Consider the following 23,068-nt stretch of genomic DNA (forward strand, 5'->3'; position numbering starts at 1 on the left):
AAGACTCTTGAAACATGATAGTTCAAACACAAGTGTGAAGATGTTTTCTTTACTAGTTTCCCTGAGAACCCGAGCAACCATGCATTCACACCATTATCCTTTAAAGTCTCGTCTGTCCAAAGGAGAATGTTCCAGAAGTCTTGTGGTCTCTTCAGGTGCAACTTGGGAAACCTCAGCCGTGCTGCCATGTTCTTTTTAGAGAGAAGTTTCCTCCTGGCAACCCTTCCAAACAAACCAAACTTCTTCAGTCTTTTTCTGATTCTGCTGTCAGGAACTGGAACATTTAACAGGCTCACTGAGGCCTGTAGAGTCTCAGGTGGAACTCTTGGTCTTTTTTTGCCATGTCTCTGAGCATTGCACGGTCTGACCTTGGGTGAACTTGCTGGGATGGTCCCTCCTGGGAAGATTGGCAGCTGCCTCGAATGTTTTCCCCTTCTGAATAATTTTCTTTGCTATAGAAAGATGGACTTTAAATTGTTTGGAAATGGCCTTGTAACCCTTCCCAGATTGATAGGCAGCAACAATGGCTTCTCTCAGATCACTGCTGGAGTCTTTGCCCTTTGGCATTGTGTTAACACAGACCTCAATGCTGGAGACCAGAAAATTCCTGAAACTTTGGCTTTTATAGAGGCCGTCACACTTGTGATGATCGATTAATCCAGGTCCCTTGATCAGCAGCACCAGGCTTCCTCTCAGCCTCTTCACACCCATGGAAGCAGTCAGGGTGTCCTTAGCCTTTCACACCTGGCTTCTCCATTTTGGCTCTCTTTCTGTAATGTAAATGATGACAGGTTGTAATATGTCCTGTGTTGCTGTTCACCTGAGGTTGCATTTACCTCCTTTTAAGAACTGCTGAAGACCAGATGCTTTTTCCTCTGTCCAGATACATGAAACCACAGAACTCACAGAGGGTCTCCTTCCTTTTCCACAGGGCTGAATTTCTTAGTGTACAATTAAACCTCTGGAACCTGACAGAGTCCCCAAATTCTCTGGGTTAGAAGATGCAGAATTTCACATAAAGCTCTCTAGGATTATGCATCTTACAAATTATATTAGGAGCTCTGGTCTCCCTCTCTCTTGTGTAACTAGAGAAAAGGCCAAAAATGATCAAGGTGGTATATAAATAAATAAACAAATATTGCTTCACCAAGAATCTGGAATATTGAATGTCAACTGCATAAGAAAGAGAGAGATGAGAGTCTTGGACTGCACATTAGACAAACAACCTATTGGGAAACTTGTGTTAAAGCAAAACATTTGCTGTTCAGTCAGAATTAAAGATATAATAGGGCCCTTTATTGGAAGGAAACGCTCACTTGACACCTGCACATCTGGATCTGATTGTCCCAAAGGTGCTTTTTTCAAGAGGCAACTGGACTTTCTGGTTTTTCTTTGAAGACCTTTTGCTTCTCATCCAGAGCTGAAGAACCTGGACGACTGAGAATCTCCGTAGACATGTGGGTCTGATTGCAATAAATTGTGATACAGAAATATGTTTTTTTATTCTTATTCTTTTTTATTTAATTTGTTTCTTGGGCTCCATTTTTATATACAGTGTTGTTAACACTGTGCTTAATATTTTGTTTCTTGATATGGCATAATTGCTAATCAACAATAATCTATTTAATTTGTTCATCAATACCAAGTTGAATTTATTAAAAAAATAAAGTTTTGGACTTTATCTGACCCCCAATATAACACAGCTTTCTTCATTGTTTTTTTCAGATTAGTAATAACCTTGTTTCAGAGGCTCTGAGTGATAAAAGGAAATTTCCCTTTTTCCATCAGATGGAGCCCAAAGAAGGATTCCACTACCCAGCAATTGTCCAAGTGCTCCTCCACTTCAGATGGACCCTGATTGGCCTCTTTGCTTCAGACACAGAGAAGGGAGAGAATTTCATGAGGATTTTTCCCCCTGTGCTTGTCAGGAATGGAATTTGTGTGGTTATATCACAACTGTTCTCAACAACTGGATACACAAGAGCCCTCAGGGATTCCCTCTCTAAGTGGAGACAAGTCAATGTCTTTGTTCACTTCCTAGAATATGTGTCCATTTGGGTGAGAATCCTTCCTTTCCATTTAACACTTATGCATTTGCCAGGACCCATTGAAGGGAAAGTCTGGATCTGTACAGCTTTGGGAACATTAACATTGGAAAAGCACAGACTTCACAAATACATCCATAGTATTTGGAACTTTGCTTATCTGTTAAAAAAAAGGCCAATGGATGAAGCCTTTGAATACAATTTCTTTGTGGAAAGAAAGTTTCAAGATCTTTATTTCCGCTGTTCTCTTTCAAAGATCGTCTTTTCTGTCAAAGGCCGCAGAAGATGCACCCAGAAAGCCGCACTGGAGACCCAGGAGAAAAAGAACAGAAGAAAGATCCTAAATCGTTACCTTTTCTACAGTCTCATTCAGACTCTCGTCCAGGCCTTGAACTCTGCCTATTCCTCCAGATGGAGGAGGGGAAGGAAGGAGGGTGAAGGGAGGTTGGGGGCTCCAAGGCTGCAGCCGTGGCAGGTATGGGGGTCCCGATATTGTCAGATATGAAGAATTGCTTCTAAAATAATGTTTCATTACAGCTTCCACTTCTGCGTAATAAATAAAGAAAATAAGGGACTAGAAAGTCAAGGAACTTTTTGAAAAACTAGTTAAAGTGGTATTGTTCTTAGAGTGAACAAAGTGGTTCAGAAAAGTCTAGAAAGAAAAGGGGGGGAGGGATTTCTGAGAAAGAGCTTAATGGACACATTTCAAAAATAACCAATTTATGCAAAAGAGCAATGGAAAGTTAGTGGTGCACAATCACACCAGGCCATGGAGACAGGGGGTTGCTGGGGAAAATAAGGCCAGGAGTTGAAAAGGAGCTCCGGATAGGCCGAGAGCTTGCTAGTCCTTCAGCCAATGGGGAAGCAGGACAGTGTTGAGTGACGGGAGGAAGGGCATAAAACCTCTTGCATGCTTTGATCTGGGTCCACCTGGTGGATTTGAATAGAATAGAATTTTTTTATTGGCCAAGTGTGATTGGACACGCAAGGAATTTGTCTTTGGTGCATAGGCTCTCAGTGTACATAAAAGGAAAAGATACGTTCATCAAGAATCATAAGGTACAACACTGAATGACTATAATTATAACCCTATGACTATAATTAAGTATTGTGATATGGTTGAATCTAGAATTTTGAAGGTCTCTACTGTTGATTCTGTGTTGTCTAGTATTGTGAGAGGTGGAAGTATGGGAGGATTTCTCCTAAAGTCCACCACCATTTCTACATTTTGAATGTGTTCAGTTCCAGATTGTTCCGGTCGCACCACGAGGCTAGTTGTTCAACCTCCCGTCTGTATGCGGATTCATCATTGTCTCGAATGAGGCCGATCACTGTTGTGCCATCTGCGAACTTCAGTAGTTTAACAGATGGATCCTTAGAGATGCAGTCATTGGTATACGGAGAGAAGAGAAGTGGGGAGAACACACAGCCTTGGGGGAGGGGTTTGGGGGGCTGTGCTAATTGCAGATGCTTTGATAAACTTTTGCTCCTTTGGGGTACCAGATTGCCTCCCTTGCTTTATTGCTGGTTTCCTATTTCTAACAATATGGATCCATCAATCTTAGGTCCTTCAGAGAAGGAACCCAAAGGAGAAGGAGGGGAACCTTCTCAACCACATTGGGCTTCAGAAGATCAACGGTTGGGCCAATCCGATTGCTGGAGATATCATCTTCTAAGCACCAGGCCCCACGACAGATAGATTTTGGTTTTAAACGCAGTTAATTTTTTTTTTTAATTTGATTTATATGCCGCCCTTCTCCGGAGACTCAGGGTGGCTTACAATGCGTTAAGCAATAGCCTTCATACTTTTGTATATTTATACAAAGTCAGCTTATTTCCCCCACAAACTGGGTCCTCATTTTATCTACCTTAGAAAGGATGGAAGGCTGAGTCAACCTTGAGCCTGGTGAGATTCGAACTTACAGTAATTGCAGGCAGGTGGTGTTAATCACAATGCTTTTAGTCTGCTGAGCCACCAGGCCCCTGAATTTTAAAAGGATGTATGCATTTTTAAATACACTCATCTCTTTATGGGTTTGTGATTAGCATAGTTGAATTTTACCTTTATAACTTTGAAGGACACTTTGAGACCATCTAGCCCAACCCCTCCTCTCTGCAGGAGTCCCAGTCAAAGCTTCTCTGACTGACGGCTGCTCAGTCTTTGCCTCCTCAGTGAAGGGGAGGCTGAACTTCTCTGCTTTGAGGGCTCAGCTCTGAAATGGCTCCTCTTTTCAGGGTCTTTTTCCTCTCCTTCAGCCAGAATCTCCTCCCTTCTGACTGAGCTCATTGCCCCATTTCCCCTCCTCCCTCTGGAGCAACATGGAAGAGATCTGAAATGACTTTGAAATGGCCACTAAATGAACCATTTTTCATAATCAACCTGATGTTTTCCAGGCGTTTATAAATAATTTTTTCCCTATGATTCATTTATCATCTGCTTTAGAATGTCCCCTATAATTTACCAATTGCATCAATTATTTTTTGTTAATATATATTTTGCCAATATAGGGTTGAGCAATTTGCTGAACATTTGTTTTATTTATGAAGGGAGTAACGCCTATTTTTCTAAATGTATATTTTGATGTTAGGCAGCTGTAGAAAAAAGATTCAAATGTGTAAATGCTAAAGGGGATTTTTTTTAAAAAAGCTTTCAGATGTTAAACTTCCTGGATGTTCCCCTTCTAGTTCCATCCTTTCCTGCAGAAGAATGAGTATTGCAATATTTCCATTATAAAACTCTACTTGGATCAAAATGGAGATGTAGCAGCAGATCTGGCAATCCTGAGCCATTTAATTCGCCCCATGGAGAATCCCATCAAACTTCGAATGGGGACTTTGGAAAGACAGAGACTTACTATCAACCAGAATGCTCTTTCACAGCTAAAGTTCCTCAACCAGGTGGGAGAAATTTTGGTGTGATTCCTCTTTTTTCCAAAGATTTGGGACCCATTTCATATGGACTAAGCCTAGTTTCCAGGGTCCATGACCTTCATTGAGAATTGAACATGGGGAGTAGAAACCTTATAGTTTTCTTTCTATAGACCACTTGGGAGCCTTCAGCACTATTGACCAAGCTGTTCTTCAGCTGCTGTAATACTGAAGACTCTTTGTAGCTGGTTCAGCCATGTCCAACCTGGGATGAGAAACCCTCAAGTGCTGGAGGTTGTGTTGTTAAGAGCCTCAGGTTTGCTTGTTCCTTGTCCTGAAAGAGCAAAGCTGAAGGGGATTCTGTTGAAGAGACCCTGAATTGAGGTTTGGACTGAATGAGATGAAATTGGATCATGGCTGGATGGAGCTCCTGGGGGTTCCATTGGGAGAGAAGCTTCCTCTTGTCCTGCTTAGGGAAAGGAGGTTGGGAAATGGTTCCCTGAAAGGGCAGGTCCATGGTCTGTGATGTTTTTAAGTAGTCCAGACCTGGTCAAAGTTAGCCCTATCTGTCTTTCACCCAACTGGGGGGAGCAATTGATCTTCTGCCCCTAGGAAGGAGGTCCAAGACTTTCAGGTCACATAAAATGAGAGTGACCAGTGAGAGAATCCCTTGTCCCAGAAACCTGAAACACAACTTTAGTTCAAAGAAAAGGTCTTCCCGATATCAGAAGTAAGGAGACAGATTGTGACAGGAAATGCTACTTAGATTTGGCCTTTGCTAATTAAGAGGGCTCTTCATCTGAAAATGAATGGCCTTGTTGATCTTGAGTGTTAGCCACCTTCAGTCCCTCTGGGTGAAAAGGAGTCTCCAAATTCAACTAATATTAAATATGTGTCAGTCTTTCCATGCCAGTTGGAGTCTCCTAATTGGAGTTCTTCAACACAAAGGACTTTTTCTTGGCTAACTTAGATGGACCTTAGAAATATCTCCTCCTGACCCAGGACTCACACTCATGTCCCCTCTGTTGCAGCCAAAGGTTTGCTACTTAATCTTTTTCAGGGAACCTTCTCATGATCTCACCTCAATCTCACTACAGTTCTAGAAACTATGCAGAAACCTTCAGTCTTAATAAAGGAGAATATTGGTAGCTCAGGACTGACATGAGGGCTCCTTGATATTCTCTGAGCTTGCTTGTTTTCTTCCAGGCATTTCATTACCTAACTAGGTAACATGATCAGCTATAATTTATGAGGAATTTTTGCTTTGTCTCTTAATGGGGAGACTGTTTTGAACTAGTGTCAAAGGGGAGCAGCTTTGCAAGGCTTTCTGTAGTCCAGAAGAAACCTTTCCAGACCCTACTGGTCAGAAGTTTCCTTTTTAATAACGTTTTACTCTACTTAAATAAATCTTTATTAAATAAAATAATTTAATAAATCTTTGACAATGACTGTATTTAAAAATTTAATATGATCATCATCAACATAGATAGATAGATGAAGAGTGGAGGAATGCATTTTAATACAGTCATGAGGGGGAACCTTTACGTTTGTCACAATGCTTAAATCTTTTCTCAATTCCATCCTTCCAGACTTTATTAAGTAGAAAAGCCTTTTATTATTCCAACGTGTTGTGCCAGAAGCAAAAGGGAGGAACTAAAGGAAGAACCTGCCAGGGTCACATCTCCTACACCTGTTTCGGAGAAGTCAGAGATTTCATATTTACCTCAGTGAAGCATAGAGGCTACTTGGCTAATGTACATTTCTCCTCCCATTTTCCATGGACGGAGAGTCCTAACACATTTTCTTTGGCATTCCTTGTTTTTCTGCTCAGTCCCTGCCTCAGTCCAAATGTGTGGAAAGTTGTCATCCTGGATTTGTCAAGAGGGCTCGAGAAGGAGAGCCAGTTTGCTGCTATGACTGCGTTCCTTGTCCGGAGGGGACCTTCTCCACTCAGGAAGGTGGGTGACACCAGAGGAAAGGAAGGCCTGGTGGAAATGGATTAATCCAGAGCATTTTGATGAAAGTGCAAATTAAAACATGCATTGAAGCTCAACTCTTTTTTTGTTTATTTAAAATGCACTAGAAATCCTCTGATTTCATATTCCTTAGCTATAAAAGTATTAGAAAATTATATTATCATTTTTTTCCCCTGTGGAATGGTTAAACAACATATCTTGGAAAATATTCCTGGAATCGGGTTTTGTCCAAAAAAGTTATTTCTTGAAATGTAAAGGACAGAATATTGAGGAAATATTGCTTTTTCCTTTTCTCAGATACAGAAAAATGCACCAAGTGTCCAGATGATAAATATCCAAATAAGAACAGAGTCCAATGTATCCCCAAAGTTATAACTTTCCTGTCTTATGAAGAACTTCTGGGCATCATCCTGGTCTCTTTTGCCCTACTCTTCTTCCTAACCACAGGCCTTGTTTTAATCATCTTCATTAAATACCGAGAAACTCCCCTTGTCAAAGCCAACAACCGGGACCTCTCCTACATCCTCCTGGTCTCCCTCCTGTTTTGCTTCTTGTCTCCTCTTCTCTTCATTGGTCAACCAAGGAAAGCCACCTGCCTTCTCCGACAAACGGTTTTCAGCATCATCTTCTCAGTTGCCGTTTCTTCTCTCTTGGCCAAAACCATCACGGTGGTGCTGGCCTTCCTGGCCACAAAACCAGGAAACCGAGTGAAGAGATGGTTGGGGAAGAGCTTGGCCAACTCCATCATCCTTTCTTCTTCTGCTGTCCAAATTATCATCTGCTCCATCTCGCTGGGAGTTTCTGCCCCCTTCCCTGACTCTGACCTCCACTCCCAGCCTGGAGAGATCATCCTGCGGTGCAACGAAGGGGCCGTTGTCATGTTCTACGTCACCCTCAGCTACATGGGCTTCCTGGCTGCCATCTGCTTCACGGTGGCTTTCCTGGCCAGGAATCTGCCTGGGGCCTTCAACGAAGCCAAGCTGATCACCTTCAGCATGCTGGTCTTCTGCAGTGTCTGGGTGACTTTTGTGCCCACCTACCTGAGCACCAAAGGGAAATCCATGGTGGCTGTGCAGGTCTTCTCCATCCTGGCCTCCAGTGCTGGTCTGCTGGGCTGCATCTTCATCCCCAAGTGCTACATTATCCTTCTGAGGCCAGAGCTGAACACAAAGGAGCATCTTACAGCCAGAATCAATGTGAAAACATGAGATGTAATCTATTAGAATATTTAAAGAATGGTAAAATGTCCTTTTATTTGAAAGAAGGCAGTAATTATTCAAATTTAAATAGTATGTTTTGAAATGGGAAATGATTGAATGACTGGAATTATTGCATTATTCATCCCAATAAATCTAACTAAGGAGAAATCTGTGAAAGTCATTCAGAGGAATTTAATATTTTGCAGCTCCCAAGAACAGCTTATAATTTGAGCAAAATTATTGGGCTCCTGGGGGGGGGGCAAGGTGGGAGGGGCGGGGAGGGGGCTCCAGCCGAGAGGACGAGGGCCCCGAAAGCGAAAGTGACAAAAGAAAGAGAAGTAGGAAGGAGAGAAAAAGGAGGGGGAGGGGAGGAGCAGCCCCCTCTTCTTAACTGGCTTCCAGAGGCCCGCCAAGCAAGGCTGCTGGGGGGGGGGAATTGGGGCCTTTGCTAGGTACGGGGTTCCCTCTGAAGCACAACCAAAGCCAAAGTGGCCCAGAAAAGCTGTGACCTCCCTGGTCTTCCCCTGAGGGGATGGGGCCTTCTTGCAGGGGCTGTGGAAGTGCCCCTCCCTCCTTTCTTGCCCCTGGGCTGCACTCCCTTGGCTGCCCTCCACAGTTCCCTCTGGAGTGAGTCGGTCTTCAACGTCTCCTTCGGCTCTCCTGGGCCCCATCTTCCCCCACGGGGAGTCCAGGCCGTCTCTGCCACTCAAGGCGTTTCCGTCTGATTCTTCTGCGCTGCGTTGAAGGCAGTCAGGTCCGACTCGGCGGTTGCTCCTGGGCGCTTCCCTACCTGGACAGAGCCAGACCTCCTGGGAAGCCATGCCTGGAGCTTGGGGGGGCTGCTCACTCTCCCTGCATGGAGGCTGCCTGAGGTGGCCTAGTGGTCCAAGGAGCAGCCTAGGAACGGAAAGATTCTGGGTTCAAATCCCACCAGCTGGGGGGCTCTGGGCCAATCGCTGATCCCAGTCAGCCTTTGCCCCCCTGCGATCAAGACACAACCCTCCCCACTAATGGAGTAGCAAGAGTAATGGGTGAATCCTCTTGGACACCCCAGAGTCAGCGATCAACACAACAACAATGGTGTGGCGGTAGACCGGGGACCATCCAGAGGAGACACCCTGCAGCACCCCAACAAGGTCACCCAGTGTCACCCCAGGGGCAGAGACCAACACAACAACAGCGAGACGGTAGACCGGGGACATGCCACTGAGGGAACCCCTCAACATTCCGGCGAGGGCAGCCAACGCCACCCCGGTGAGGGAGACCTCCACCAACCCAGCACAGCAGACCCACGGCACCCCAACAACAACAAACAACAACCTGACGAGGAAGGCCGAAACCACCCCTGCGAGGAGGGCCTCCACCACCCCTGCGAAGAGAGCCTCCACCACCCCGGCGAGGGAGGCCTGCACCATCCCGGCGAGGGAGGCTAACAGCATCTTTGTACCCACATGCAGCAACGACTCACCAGGCAACGCCATCCCAGGAGAGAGGGCCTCTGCCACCCGTGCGAGGGAGGCCTGCACCACCCCGGCGAGGTCAGACAAGTGACACCGCGACCTGGCAGTCACCAAGGGAAGTCATTGGCCTCAACCGAGGGACACCCATACCAGAGCCAGCCAAGACAGAGGGACCCGAGACCCCGATCGGATCCCACCACCACCGACCTGGTAAAGATCAAGGGGAATACCAGGGACTTACCGGGTTTCAGCAGTTCCCCACCGGTCAGCGACGACGGTCGGCGACAGGAAGTCGATCACCCAGGCCAGGAGGAAGACCAGCATCGCCAGCAGACAGAGGTCCGAGACCCGGCCGGAGGTGCAGGGGCAGAGCCTGCACACTCGATGGCCGAATCCTGTCTGGTTCCAGGGAGGGAGCCGGTGGACACAGGAGCCCCACCTGTCCAGGATGACAGCGAAGCTCAACTGGGACTGTGCAGGTCATCTAGGACTGTTCGGCGTCCTGCGTACCTGCGCGACTACGTACTAGATGGACTTGATGGACAGACTAAGAACTAGGGGGGGAGGAGTGTTATGTCCTTTTAAGGACATCCGCCGGGGATTGGCCAAATCCACTGGCGGGAAATTCAAATAGCTGTCAGGGGGCGGTGCGACTGCCGGAGCGAATATAAGGAGAGCTCCGGCAGCACAGCGCCAGTCTGTTCTTATTGAATAAAAGGTACTGAATGGACCTGAGCTCGTCGCGTCTTCTTTTCCTGCGCCTGATCTAACACTCTGTTCATGGGGAAGTTGCGGAGGTGATGGGGAAGCTCAGCCCTTCTTCGATCCCCACACTAAAGGCGGCAACATCTGGGCCAGGTGAGGCTTCATCAGCATTGCGGGAGAGACGAGAGATGGCAGCCCTCCCGCCCGTTATTCAGAGACCGGAGCCCTGATCGGATGGGAGTCGGTTGATTGGTGGTGCACAGTGATGCGTCCTCCACGGGTGGGAGGTTGAAGGGGCGACCGCAGGCAAAGGCTCCTCTCCAAAGAGCGGGGAGGGGGTTGGGGAGCGCGGCGCAAAGACTTCAAAGGCAGCGGAGCTTTTGTGTGGCTGCTGGGCCCTGTTCCGACTTTCCCCGGGTGCAAAGGGAGAGGGACAGGCAAGGGGCGGGCGTCATGGCTCTAGGTTTGGGCAAGGCGAGAGGGGGGGCAGGGAGGCGCCTTACTGTCCATCCATCCATCTGGGTGTGTCTGAAACTAGGTTGAGTCTCCAACTCTCCCCTAAATCAATAAAGGGAAGGTGGCATTTCTCTTTAATCTCCTGTCCAACGGCTTCATCCAGGCCATCCTGGAGAATGATTTTGTAACCACAAACAGCTGAAGAAGAATCAGCCTGACCTGCTCAAAACTTCAGTGATCAAAGTAATCCGAAGGCTCTTCAGAAGGGGCCGCATGCAGCTGTCTGGGCTTCTGGGCATTGGTTGATTTCCCTCCCTCCCTCCCTCCCTCCCTCCCTCCCTCCCTCCCTCCCTCCCTCCCTCCCATCTTTTCGGTCCATGGACTTTTCCTCCCTCCTCATCTGCCACCAGGTGTCCGCAGCGTATTTCTCACGTTCCCTTACGCAGCTCTTACGCAGCAGAGCAAACCCCACCCAGCCAGGCTGCCTCAACAACCAACCCAAACTACCCAGGAGCTGTCAATCATCCCCGGCCAGACCGAGGTCCCTGCCGCAGTTGGAGAGGAAGGGACCCAGCAGGACAGCCAGCCTGAGCCGTTTGGCAGAGGAAGGGAGGGTCTCCTGGGACTGAAGGGCCCTCGTGAAGGGGCCTCTGCAAATCCCCAGATTTGCGGGGAGGAGGTCTTGGGGGAGGAACCGGGTCCGCCTCAACTCGAACAAAAGGCAGATTTCCCCCCCCCCAAAAAAAATCTGGGCAGCTGCCCTCTTTTCTCTCCTCCCCCAAGGCAGAGGAAGCCTCTCCTTCTCCAGATGTTGCTGTCTACAGTTGTGGGAGTGAAGAAGAGCCAAGTTGTCCCAATCACCCCTCCCCCCATCTGCAGCTTCCCAATAAAGATCAGTGGGGGGGTGAGGCCTCAGGCCTCAGCCCAGCCCCCGTTGACAAAGGCAGAGGGGGAAGGGGGGAAAGGGGGGGTCTGGCCTTGAGCACAGCTCCCCTCGCCCCTCCCTCCATTCGCTTCTCAGCCAGCAGCTGCCGGGCAGAAAGAGCACAGCAAGGGGTGGGTGGGTTGGACGGGCTTCCTCCTAAACCGGCTGCAGGATGGAGGTGGGGGGCAAGGGCAGCCTGCACCTCTTCCCTCCCCCACCCCAAAATCCCTCGGCCTCAGTGGGCAGAGCAGAGCGAGAAAGAGGGTGGGGGGTCCGGAGGCTGAACCAGGGGGTGACGGATGAAGGGACGGGGAATGTCCGGTCTAAGGAAGGGAAGGGCTGCAGGGGATGGGACAGCATCGCCCAATGCTTGGGTGGCTCTCAGGGAGAAGAGGGGCTCCATTCATCCTCCGGAGCCCCTGAAGGCAGGAAGAGAAGCAACGGGTGGAAGCCCAGCAAAGAGAAATGCAACCTAGAAGTCAGGAGAGATTTCCTGACAGGGAGAACTAAGAATCAGGGGAAGAGTTTGCACCCCAGAAGTTGTGGCTGCTCCATTGAGGGAGGTTTTCAAGAAGAGATTGGACAAGCCTTTCTCTGGAATTATGGTGGGACAGGTAACAAATAAAATAAAATAATAAATAAACACGGGTCCAGCTAGATAATCACTGAAGGGCCCTCTTTGTTCTTAATATTGTAAGAGAGAAATTGCTTGAATTATATTCAGAACACAAGCAGGGACATTCCTTTGCCAGGATGCTTACTTCAAGGCCTCTCAGTTGTCACAGATAAGAACAGTCTACGTGATTTACACCTTGAAGGTCAAAGTAACAGAGATGTCCACTTTGTTGTTTCAACAAAAGATAATTTGAAAAATATGCTTCAGTAACTTTTTAGAAGAATTATTATAACTGTTCTGCAAACTCAGTAATTAGGAAATGTCAATTAAAAATGATAAATGTATAGGACCATATGAATTGCTGACTCCACAGAATCCTTTGTTTAAAACTGTATAAAAGTTCTGAGTAGGTAATCATATGGCGTTCAAACCTCCCCTTGAAAGGTTTGATCCTTTATTGCAATAAATAATTAAACTGATTCTGTCTGCCCTAATTGGGATGTTTCTTAATTTCTCATCTCCACAACATCTCCACAACAGAATCCTTTAGCATCTCCGGCTTGAACAGGGGGTTGGTCTTGAGGACCTCCAAGGTCCTGTTCTGTTCTGTTCTTCTCTGTTCTGTTCTGTTCTGTTGTACTCCATTCTGAATAAGGAGTATTAATTCAAGTGAATTAAACAAAAATGTAAACACCCAGCCTAAAAAAGCAAGAGATTGGGGTTCCATCCTATGCAAGATGATCCCCAATCTCCCCTAAACTGCCAGGATCTGCTTAAGGACGACAACCAAGAGACCTGAAGAGGACAACCAATTTCCAGAGGACCCAGCGCCAAGCTCCATCCAGAGGCTCCCAGTTCAAAGGCAACTTCGGGCCTCCATCCCAGTCTGGACTCAGAACCTCCTGCCTGTTTGCAGGGCATCTCAACTGGGGGAGCCCAGCCTGGCTGCATGGGGACCCTGGTTATTGCCTGGGAAACTATGGAGGAGCTGATGCTTATTTCAACGATCTTGGGGTTCTCTCTTCTCCCTCACCCCAATTTCAAGTAGAAGTGAAAGACAAGCAGGTTAGTTCAGAAGGAACTCTAAACTTCTGGAATCTCCTCAGTGTGCAGAAGAAATCAAAATCTCTCATTCAGCCCCCTGAACTAAGGATGGTCTTGCGCAATTGTTACTTCAGGGGCCAATCTGGGTTCTGGGGGGAGGAAATTCCAAAGGGCCACAGAGGGTGTTGGGGTCTATTGGAGGGAATGGGGAGCTCTGCAGGGGCCACAGATGCCCCCCTTAAAGAATGCCCCCTCCCTCACCCCTGGACCTCTTTCCATCTGTTGGGCACTTTCAGGGAAGAAGATTTTCCAGCTCTGGACCAAAAAGATTTTGAAATCTGATCTTCCCTCCAATTCTTCTTCCGGACAGCATCTCTCCTTCCCAGCTGCCCCAAACCTCCCACCTCAAAATCCATCTCAAAGGGAAACTGAGGGAAGCCAGTTGGTTCTATAAAAGAAAAGAAATGGGCTAGAACTAGAGGACCCAGGATAGAGAGGAGAGGGAGGGGAGATGGTGGGTTGTGAGGGAGCTGAGTGATCCACTTGTTCCCTTTGACCTTGGACAGAGAGATCCAAAGATTATCTCCAGTGCCTGCAAGAAACTCCTGCAGTCTTCCCAGTTCAAGGACATAAAGGCAGTTAAGCCTCCCTTCCCTGTATTTTCTCTTCCCTCCTTCCTCCTCTCTCTCTCTTTCTCCCTCCCTCCCTCCCTCTCTTCCCCCCTCCCCAAGTCATTCAGCTCCTCTTTCCAAGGCCTTTCACTCCCTGTTTTTCCTTTTCCCTCCACAGACTTTGTCTGGGACTCTCCGGATGTCTCTTCCAGCTTCTGACTCTCCATCTTGAAAGACCCACAGTTCCTGGGGGGGTCTCTGAGGGGACACCCCCCCCCCATCTCTCCACAGCTGGATGCAAGATTGTGACATCACACAAAAGGTCCTGAAACATCTCCTGGGCTGATTGTGGACTGGGCTACATGGGGTCATCCATCAGGGCTCCCTCTGAGGGTCTGCCCAGCGTTTGAGGAGAAGCAACACAGCAGGAGCCCCCCCCCAACCTCATTGAAGGAGCTGAGGAAGATCCTGGGAAGGAAGCAGATCTGAAAAGGGGATCCAGCAGGTCTCTGGTCACCTACTAGACATTTAAAATTAAATTCAACAACCACAGAGGTCCCAGTTCATCTTTCCTTGCACACAATGACTTCTCCTCCACCTTTGGCCCTTTGCCTTTTTCAGCAGGAAGCCTCACTTCTGGAGAAAGCCCTGAGATGCCCTCACCCAGCCTGTGTTTCCTAAAAATGCTCCGGTAGCCCCAGAAGCCTTCATGGAAAGAAGCTTTGGCAGAGACTGGCCCTCTGCTTTTAAGCACCCCAAGTCTGAGTTACATTTGACTTTCCCTCTTTGCAACCACATCAGGTGGCAGAGACCTTGGGGGACGCCCGTCAAACTCTGGTTGCCCATCCCCATCTGAAAGGCAGAGGAATTGGAGGATGGAAGCAGGTAACACTAAGGAGACCTCAGCTGCTCCTTGACTCTCTTCTGACCAAACTTTGGGGGAAAAGCTGGGAATAGCTACACATTTTATTGCTTGGATTTTAATTGGCCGATTGCATTTTCCATTATTGTCACTATTCCTCCATTCCTTTAAATTATAATTTGCCCTCGCTGTTCAACAATTGTCCTAAAGGATCATTGAGATTATAAGAACTGGAAGACAAACACATGGACAATATTTTGTCCTGTTCTGGAATATACGGTAGCTTCTCTCGAAACCTAAATTCTGATTTTCCAAACAAAATATTAATTCTATTACTTTGTCTTCTGGCTGACAACTGTCACTATTTGGTGAAGGCCTGCAATTTCCTTCAGAAAATGGGACTCCATGAAAAGTCTCCGAAAAGAGAAAACAATTCTTCATGGGCCACAATAAAGGCGATTAATGTCTTTAATCGATGCCAGTCAGTTTGTCTTGTTAAAACAGGGCATTTTCTCAGTGTTGCAGGAAGAACATCTGGACTTCCTCCAATCACTTCTATAAAACCTCTCTTTACCGATCCCAGGTGGTCGTACTTGTGGGTCAGCCAGGAGTTCTGCCCCTTATGCATTGCAGGAATTGGGCGAAAGGGCCCCAATGTTAAGCTTGTCCTGGAAAGAGGAGCCCAGGGGGTCTCCGGGGTCCCCTCCTCCCACCAAGGACTCTTCCTGCCTGCTGCATTGGGGGATGAAGGCAGAAAGCAGGTCAGGCTGGGAGAAATCCTCTCAATTCTGGAAACCTGCAGAGACCCGGCTGACTCCTTGCACACGGACTGCCCCCCCCCAAACCCCACGTCCTCAGGACGGTCTGGTAGACAGGAGAGAGGTGGGGTCCTCCCCCTCCCCCTCTGTTGAGAGGGGGCTGTTCCGTTTTAACATACATGGCCTCTTTGACCCTCTTTCCAACCAGGGGTCTCCTCTGTCCAGAGGGCGGACTTTGCCCTCTCCGAAGACAGCAACAGGGTCCTTTCCCCAGTTCCAAGGAGGTTCCCCCCCCATATGCCCTCTGATTCAGGGGACCCTGAGGGTGCAGATGAACCCCTAGGTGGCCTCAAGGTCTCTCAGAGAGCCCACGGCTGACCTTCACAATGCTAACCACCAAACGGCTGCAAGGAGGAGAGATCCTTCCATTCCCCACCATTCAGTCAGAACCGAAGAAGCTTCTTGGATGAGAAGCGAAACGTATTCAAGGGGGAAAAAAAACAAAAAATTCCAGCTGTCTTTTGAAAAGCACCTTTGGGATGTCGCTGAAGATGCCCCAAAGAGGGTGCTTTGCGGATTCTCTGCCCCTCAGCCCCAAATGTGAAGGAACCCCCCCTCTTTCTGTGGGTCAGGAAGACATTTTGCCAGTTTTCCAAGGGAAATTTGCATATTCCAGCTGTGGAACAAGAAGCGCTCTTAAAAGAAAAGGCTCCTTTTTATTATTTTTTATTCAGATTATCATGGCATAAAATAGAAAATAAAGGTAGTAAAGAAAGGGGAAAGGGAAAGGCAGATAGAAGAAGGACAGAAAGGAAAGGAAAGGGAAGGGAAGGGAAGGGAAGGGAAGGGAAGGGAAGGGAAGGAAAGGAAAGGAAAGGAAAGGAAGAGAAAGGAAAGGAAAGGAAAGGAAAGGAAAGGAAAGGAAAGGAAAGGAAAGGAAAGGAAAGGAAGAGAAAGGAAAGGGAAGGGAAGGGAAGGGAAGGGAAGGGAAGGAAAGGAGCCAAAAGCTCGACGGGCCCCGCAGCCGCACAGGCGGAATCGGAGGGAGGGGGTGAAGAAAGGGGGAGGGGTTCAGGTGAAGCCACAAAGGACTCTGCCCGGAGACCGATGACGCTCAAGCAGGGAGAATTCTCATTGGTGCAGCCGCTGGTTCTGGCCCTTCCCACCTCCAAAGTCCGAGATCGACGCTTCCTCCCCCCAGTTCAGACCCCCGATCCCTCCTCTGGGGCCGGAAGCATCTGGCCAGGACACGCACACACACACACAGACACACACACACGTACACGTTTCATTTCACAGATGAAGATTTCTGCCTAGGACGTGCCCAGAAAAGCGTAAAGACCAATGGGAATTCTCCCTTCTTTGGCGTCATCGGTCTCCGGGCAGAGTCTCCCTTGACTTCACCTGAGGGCAGAGAGTTGGGCGCAGAGAGAGGAGCGGAGAAAGGGGGAGGGGGATATTTTCAGTCTTGGGGGCCGCAGCTCAAGGGGGGCTCATGCCAGCCCTGGAGGGGAGGGTGGGCTTCCTTTTGCCCTCCCTCCCCCGATCCGGCGTGGAGTGGGGCCGCAGTGGATGACTGAAGGGGAGGCGCAGCCCCACAGCCAGCGAGGCCTTGGGGGTCTCTGAGAGGGCTGCCTGGGGAGTCCTTGGGCGCCTTCACACACACACACACACACACACACACGCACGCACACGTCTTTTATTTCACAGATGAGGGTTTCTGCCCTGGGAAGAGGTTGGGGTGAGGGTGGGGCTGGATGAGAAGAGGGGAGCCGCCCCCCATAGCCAGGGAAGACTTGGGGGTCCTTTTGTTGGGTTGTTGTATATTTTATTCTTCTGCATTGACCCTCCCAGGGATGTTGTGCATGAGAGGGGAGTCCACGTCAGTCTCATCCATCAATGAAGAGAAGGTGTCACTTCTGGGTGGCCTCCTGTCCAGGCGATCCCAATGAAGGAGGAATTTGCATTCCGTCTGGGTTGCTGCCTGGAAAGAGGAGGGGGAGAGGAGAGAAACCCCTTCCCCTTCCTTTCCCTTTGGGGGAGTCTGGAACTGCAAAGGACTGAAGAGGAATCAGCCTGACCTGCTCAAAGCTTCAGAGGTCAAACCAGGGAGAAGGTTTCCCTCTTCAGAAGGGACCCCAAGTCTTCTGGCCATTCCTTGCTCTCTCTCTCTCTGCCCCCCCCTTTCCCACTCCATCCGGTCTTTTCCTTACCTGCCGTTTTCCTCCCCCATCACCTGCCACCAGGTGTCCTCAGCATATTTGTGAAGTTCCCTTACACAACTCTTATGCAGCAGAGCAAACCCCACCCACAGTCGACCTCAAAACCAACCCAAAATACCTTGGAACTGTCAATCATCCCCAGCCAGATCGAGGTCCCTGCCACAGTTGAAGAAGAAAGGATCCAGTGGGACGGCCAGTCTGAGAGGTTTGCGGGAGGAAGGGAGGGGGAAGGGGCCTCTGCAGATCCCCAGAGCCAGAAGGTCTGGAGGGGAGAAACCGGGTCCACCTGAACTCGAACAAAAGGAGTGTCACGAGTGTTTCCAGGATTGCTGTGGCTATCTGCCTACTCACAAACAGTATGGTTTTAATCAAGCCATCTGCTGTTGGCAATTACCTGCAAGCCTTCCCCGCCCTAGTTAATTGCAGGTTAACTCCCTATATAAGCAAGGACCTTTTGCTTGCTACCCGGGCCTAGTCTGATCTAGGCCTAAATGCACAGCTCCTGCAGGAAGCTTGTTGCAATGCCGCAGATGGGAGAAGAATGCAGATAAGGACTCCAGACGCCGCTACAGAGAGACTCCCACGGATGCTTGCCTTTTGCTGTTTTGTAGCACGCAAGCTATCATCGGGACTGCTGTTGCTGGACCTTCTTCCTCCCACAAGCTTCAAGCAATGTTTGCTGTTTGAACTGTTTTTACTTCAGGTGACTTTCAGCTGTGAAGCTCGTGCTGCTCCCATCATGATGGCCTTGATGATGTATCGACGCCGAAGCTGCTTACCTTCATGCTAGCTTTATTCTTTTGTGAACTGTTTTCGGTATTGTGGAGAGGGATCTAGGGAGATAGCCTTGTTTCACATACCCAGATAAGACTTTGTTTTTAATGTGTCTCCTTAAAGACATAGTGCTTTTTAAATGTTTTAAAGTAAATTATATTTTTACACAAGACGCCTCTGTCAGAATCATTTCAGTCTCAGTGTGTTTACTCATGAGCTGGTTCACGGTCCGGGGTACCCCTCAACCCCATTTCGTCACAGTTGGTAGCAGAGGATGGTTTAACGAACTTACGCTCATGTGGTAACGCGCTAGACTGGAATATCTGCAGTTGAATAGATGTTGACTAGGGCAGCAGCAGCAGCACAAAGTATGAAGTCACAAACTGGACTGTCTGGGGCTCAGGCCAAAAATGTTTTGGCTGAAAACCCCCAAACTCTAATTGATTTAGAGAATAGTGGAGCTATAAGTTTTGGAGCAGAGGCCTCAACTCCTGAAGGGCCTAAGATAGTGAATAAACCATCATCACCAAAAGAGGTAGAGACTGGAAGAACGCCACTTCAGGTCTTGAAAACAAATACAGAGGTGGATGATGAGTTTAGGAAGGCAATCCTTCAGTTTTTAGGTTTGCCCACAGTAAGTCAGAACCCGACTGCTGATTCTAGTGAATTATTAAAGAATTCAGCCGTGAAAGGAAAGAAGATCGAAGTCCTACAAAACACCGGATCGGTAAGAGACTTTCAATCTTTTCCTAAAACCCCCACCTCAGACCATAAGTGGGTAATGGGGGATAACAGACTGCCTGATTCAAATGTTCCTGCTTCTTTGTTAAACCAGCATGGCCAAGTTGACATTGCGCCACCTGCTGTTGAAGCCATCATAGATCAGGCTATAAAGACTTTAGCTCCCTTGATGACATCAGTGACTTCTGCTAAAAATTTAAGAGACTCTCATGTTGAGCGTAAGGTTGCAAGTGTGATAGAGACTTTGGCAACCATTTTAGGTGATGGTTTGCAGGCACCATCGGCTCAACAAATAGGAGCTGCGCATCCCAAAGCCCCCCTGATGTCTGCGACTAATTCAGCGCACGCCACGAGTGGGATATATCCATCCGTGACGACATCGACATCCAGGACGGTTCCGGAGGCTACCTCAACTGAAGATAGGAATTTGGGAGCGCGTCCAAAAATTCCTAGAGATGTGCACCAGAGAGGACCCTCAAGTTTTTGTGATCAAGCCAGGATGAGTTTTGCATCCGCACAACGTGAAGTTTTAATCCCTCCCATTGGGGAGGAACGATCGTCAGAATGCCAGATGGAAGACACTGTGCTGTGTGCTTCCATTCCAATGCCTTATTGCCCGTTCCAGGACGGACCACATTTTGAACATCAATTAATGTCTATTTCCATGTTTAATAATGTACAGGTCCTTCCTCCTAATTTTAAAAGTTTAAGTGTGGGTGGAGGAAATTTTAAGGAATGGGTTAAAAGTATTCAAGTAATTTTAATGAAAGAAAATGTTTTATCGTTGCTGTTAAAACCCCCACCTAGACCATGGTCCTTAGAAGTTGATATTTTACACCATAAGGCCTTTTGTATTTTATTGATGTCCATTAACCCTGCACTATATCCCAGCATACCTAGTAACCTGACCGTAACAGAAGTTTGGGTGAAACTACATAAGCTATTTTGTTCAAAAAGCTCCCATGTTACAAACAGAGTTTATAGGGAGTTCTATTCCGCAAAGTTGAAGGCGGGAGTAGATATTAATGAACACTTATGTGAGTTAAACAGGTTAAGGCAGGAATTGATGTTGAGGGGGGAAACAGTGTCTGAACAAACCCTCATTACTGTTATACTCAATTCCCTTGACCCTAGCTGGGATAATTTTATATCGCAACTGGATAATGTTAGTTGTAATAACTTATCTTTAGAAGTGTTATCTGGCAGACTGATTGCTGAAGATAACTTGCGAAAATGCAGGGCGGCTTTTCACAAAAAGGAAAAACCTTTAAGAAGGCCCGATAGTTCAGATAGAGCATATACTATCGGAGAATGCTTCAATTGTGGTTCAAGAGAACATTATAGAAGGGATTGCCCACAAAATGTGAATGCTAGGGCATGTTCAAAGGCACCTTCTGATAATAAATGTAAAAGGAGGCCATTGCCTCCTGGTAGAAAGCCAAGTATAGATGTTCCTAACCACAGAAGGGGTAAAAAGCCAAATGGAGGCAACAAAGGGAACAATCCCAGGTTTAATGATAGCTCTGTAGGTATAGTGGAAACTACTGAGTCAGAGCTTACAAGGGAACAGCGAGAGCAACTATGGTTAATGGACAGTGGAGCCAGTAACCATGTTGTCAGTGACCGAAGGTTGTTTGCTAATATGAGAAGGCATCAATCCATGGTCAAAGTTGCAAACGGTAAAAAGGTGAATGTTGTTGGCATTGGAGATGTTTATATCCCTGGGATAGGGGAGATTCACGGAGCATTGTATGTACCAGAGATAGATCATAATCTGCTAAGCCTGATGAGGATATCTGAGAACCCTAGAGTGGAGATTCTGTTCTCAGGAGGAACAGCTGTGATCAAAAACAACAAATGTGTGATTGGGGAGGTTTTGAAGATAGGTGGCTTGCCTTATTATTCCCCCAATACGAATGCTGAGTCCTGCAGTGATAGCAATTATGCTATCTCATTTGGTAGTAACAATGAATCACAGTTAGAACTAGGTGATGAGGATCAAGACTTTCACCAGAGGAAGCCTTGTAAAGACAAATGTAAAGTTAATAAAAAGTTTTTAAATTTTAACTTAGAGTCAGATAGTAGGAAACCTGAAAATGCTAATGCAATTGCTACAGGTGAGCCGCTGCATAGTGAATGTGCTCACTTGATGCATCGTAGATTAGGTCATGTGAGTTTTCCTATAGTAAAAAAGGTAACCGAACACTCAAGGGGAACCAAGATCAATGATTGTAACACATTCCTAGACTGTTCAATTTGTAGGAGTGCAAAGTTGAAGGCGAAATCTGCGCCCAAGAAGTCTCAGAGGTACTCTGAACACCCATTTCAGCTCGTCCACATGGATTTGGTGGGTCCATTTGCACCTTCCGTGGGTAAGAGACGGTACTTTCTTACCATAGTAGACGACCATAGCAGATTTGGATTCGTTTTTCCCCTAATGTCCAAGAGTGAAACGTTGACTAAGTTTAAGGAATTTTGTAACTTAGTCCAGAACCAGCACCAGGTCAGAGTTAAGAAGATCTTAACTGACAGGGGGACTGAATTTAATTCCAGGCAGTTCTCCAGCTGGTTGAGGAGTAAAGGCATAGTCCACTTACGCACCGCGCCTTACTCTAAGTTTCAAAATGGCGTTGCAGAACAGCGCAGCGATGTATTACAAACTATGATGCGGTGCGCCCTAGAGGATTCCGGACTAGACTTCGCGTACTGGGTAGAAGCAGTTAGATACGCGAATTACACCTTGAACCGAGTGTGGTCTAGTGTAGTGCAGAAGACCCCATACGAGGTGCTATACGGCCATAAGCCTAGCTTGGCACACCTCCACGTTTTCGGGGTGATGGCCGACGTTCATGTCCCGAAGGAGCTCAGGAGAAAGGGAGACCCAATCTCTGTTAAACTGAGATTTGTTGGTTATGAGCAGGGCTCCAAGGCATTTAGGTTTGCCTACCCTAACGGGAAATTAATGATATCAAGGTCTGCCACTTTTCACGAAGGGGCCAACTGGAGTAAGATCCATGCCAATGAGATTCTTACTCGGAACCCTTCCCGTAGTCGTCATAGGCAATCGGAGGATGTATCGGAAAACCTACCCGAGGATAGGGATACATCTGGTTCTGGGAAGCGTGCATCCCAGGCACCCTTGAAAAGGGTATTGAAGCGCAAGATGGGGGTAGCCAGGAAGGATAGGCGCCCAGCTTCTGAGATGCATAGTGATAGTCACGAGGTAGATGACTCATCGGATGACTCTGATGTAAGTGACTCCCCTAAAGGCAGACCAGTTAGGGTTACCAGGGGCAATAAGCCTAAGAGGTACGACGACTTTGTTACCTCAGTCGACCAGGTTTTGGCCACCCCTCAGAGATATGAGGATGTGTTGGCCTTACCTGACCATGAACGACAGAAGTGGCTGGCCGCCATGGATACAGAATTAGACAGCCTGAGAAGGCTTGATGTATTCATGCCAACAAGATTGCCCAAGGACAAGAGGGTGATCGGCACCAGGTGGCTTTTCAAGCAAAAGCCCATTGAAGGTGGGGGCTTTATCTATAAGGCGAGACTAGTGGCGCAGGGATTTTCGCAGAGATTCCCTGACGATTATGAGGACACCTTCTCGCCCACGGTGCACCCTGAGAGCGTGAGAACAGCTCTCACCATCGCTACCATGCGAGGCGAACATGTATATCAGTTCGATATTCAGACCGCGTACCTGCACGCCCAGTTAGACAAAGAGCTGTACGTGAGGATTCCTCAGGGAGTAAGCCATCGGGAAGACGATGTGTGGTTGTTGAACAAGAGCCTATATGGCT

The 23,068-nt window shown here is 47.8% G+C and overlaps 1 long non-coding RNA gene across 1 annotated transcript in view; it reads right to left on the reverse strand.

Annotated features, from left to right (window-relative positions):
- Positions 1 to 23,068, reverse strand: part of LOC148111907 (uncharacterized) — a 152,642-nt gene that overhangs the window by 55,058 nt on the left and 74,516 nt on the right. The gene's annotated exons all lie outside the window — the stretch shown is intronic.

This window comes from Pantherophis guttatus, chromosome 15 (genome assembly GCF_059756535.1).
Source record: "Pantherophis guttatus breed Tessera chromosome 15, ASM5975653v1, whole genome shotgun sequence".
Lineage (NCBI taxonomy): Eukaryota > Metazoa > Chordata > Lepidosauria > Squamata > Colubridae > Pantherophis > Pantherophis guttatus.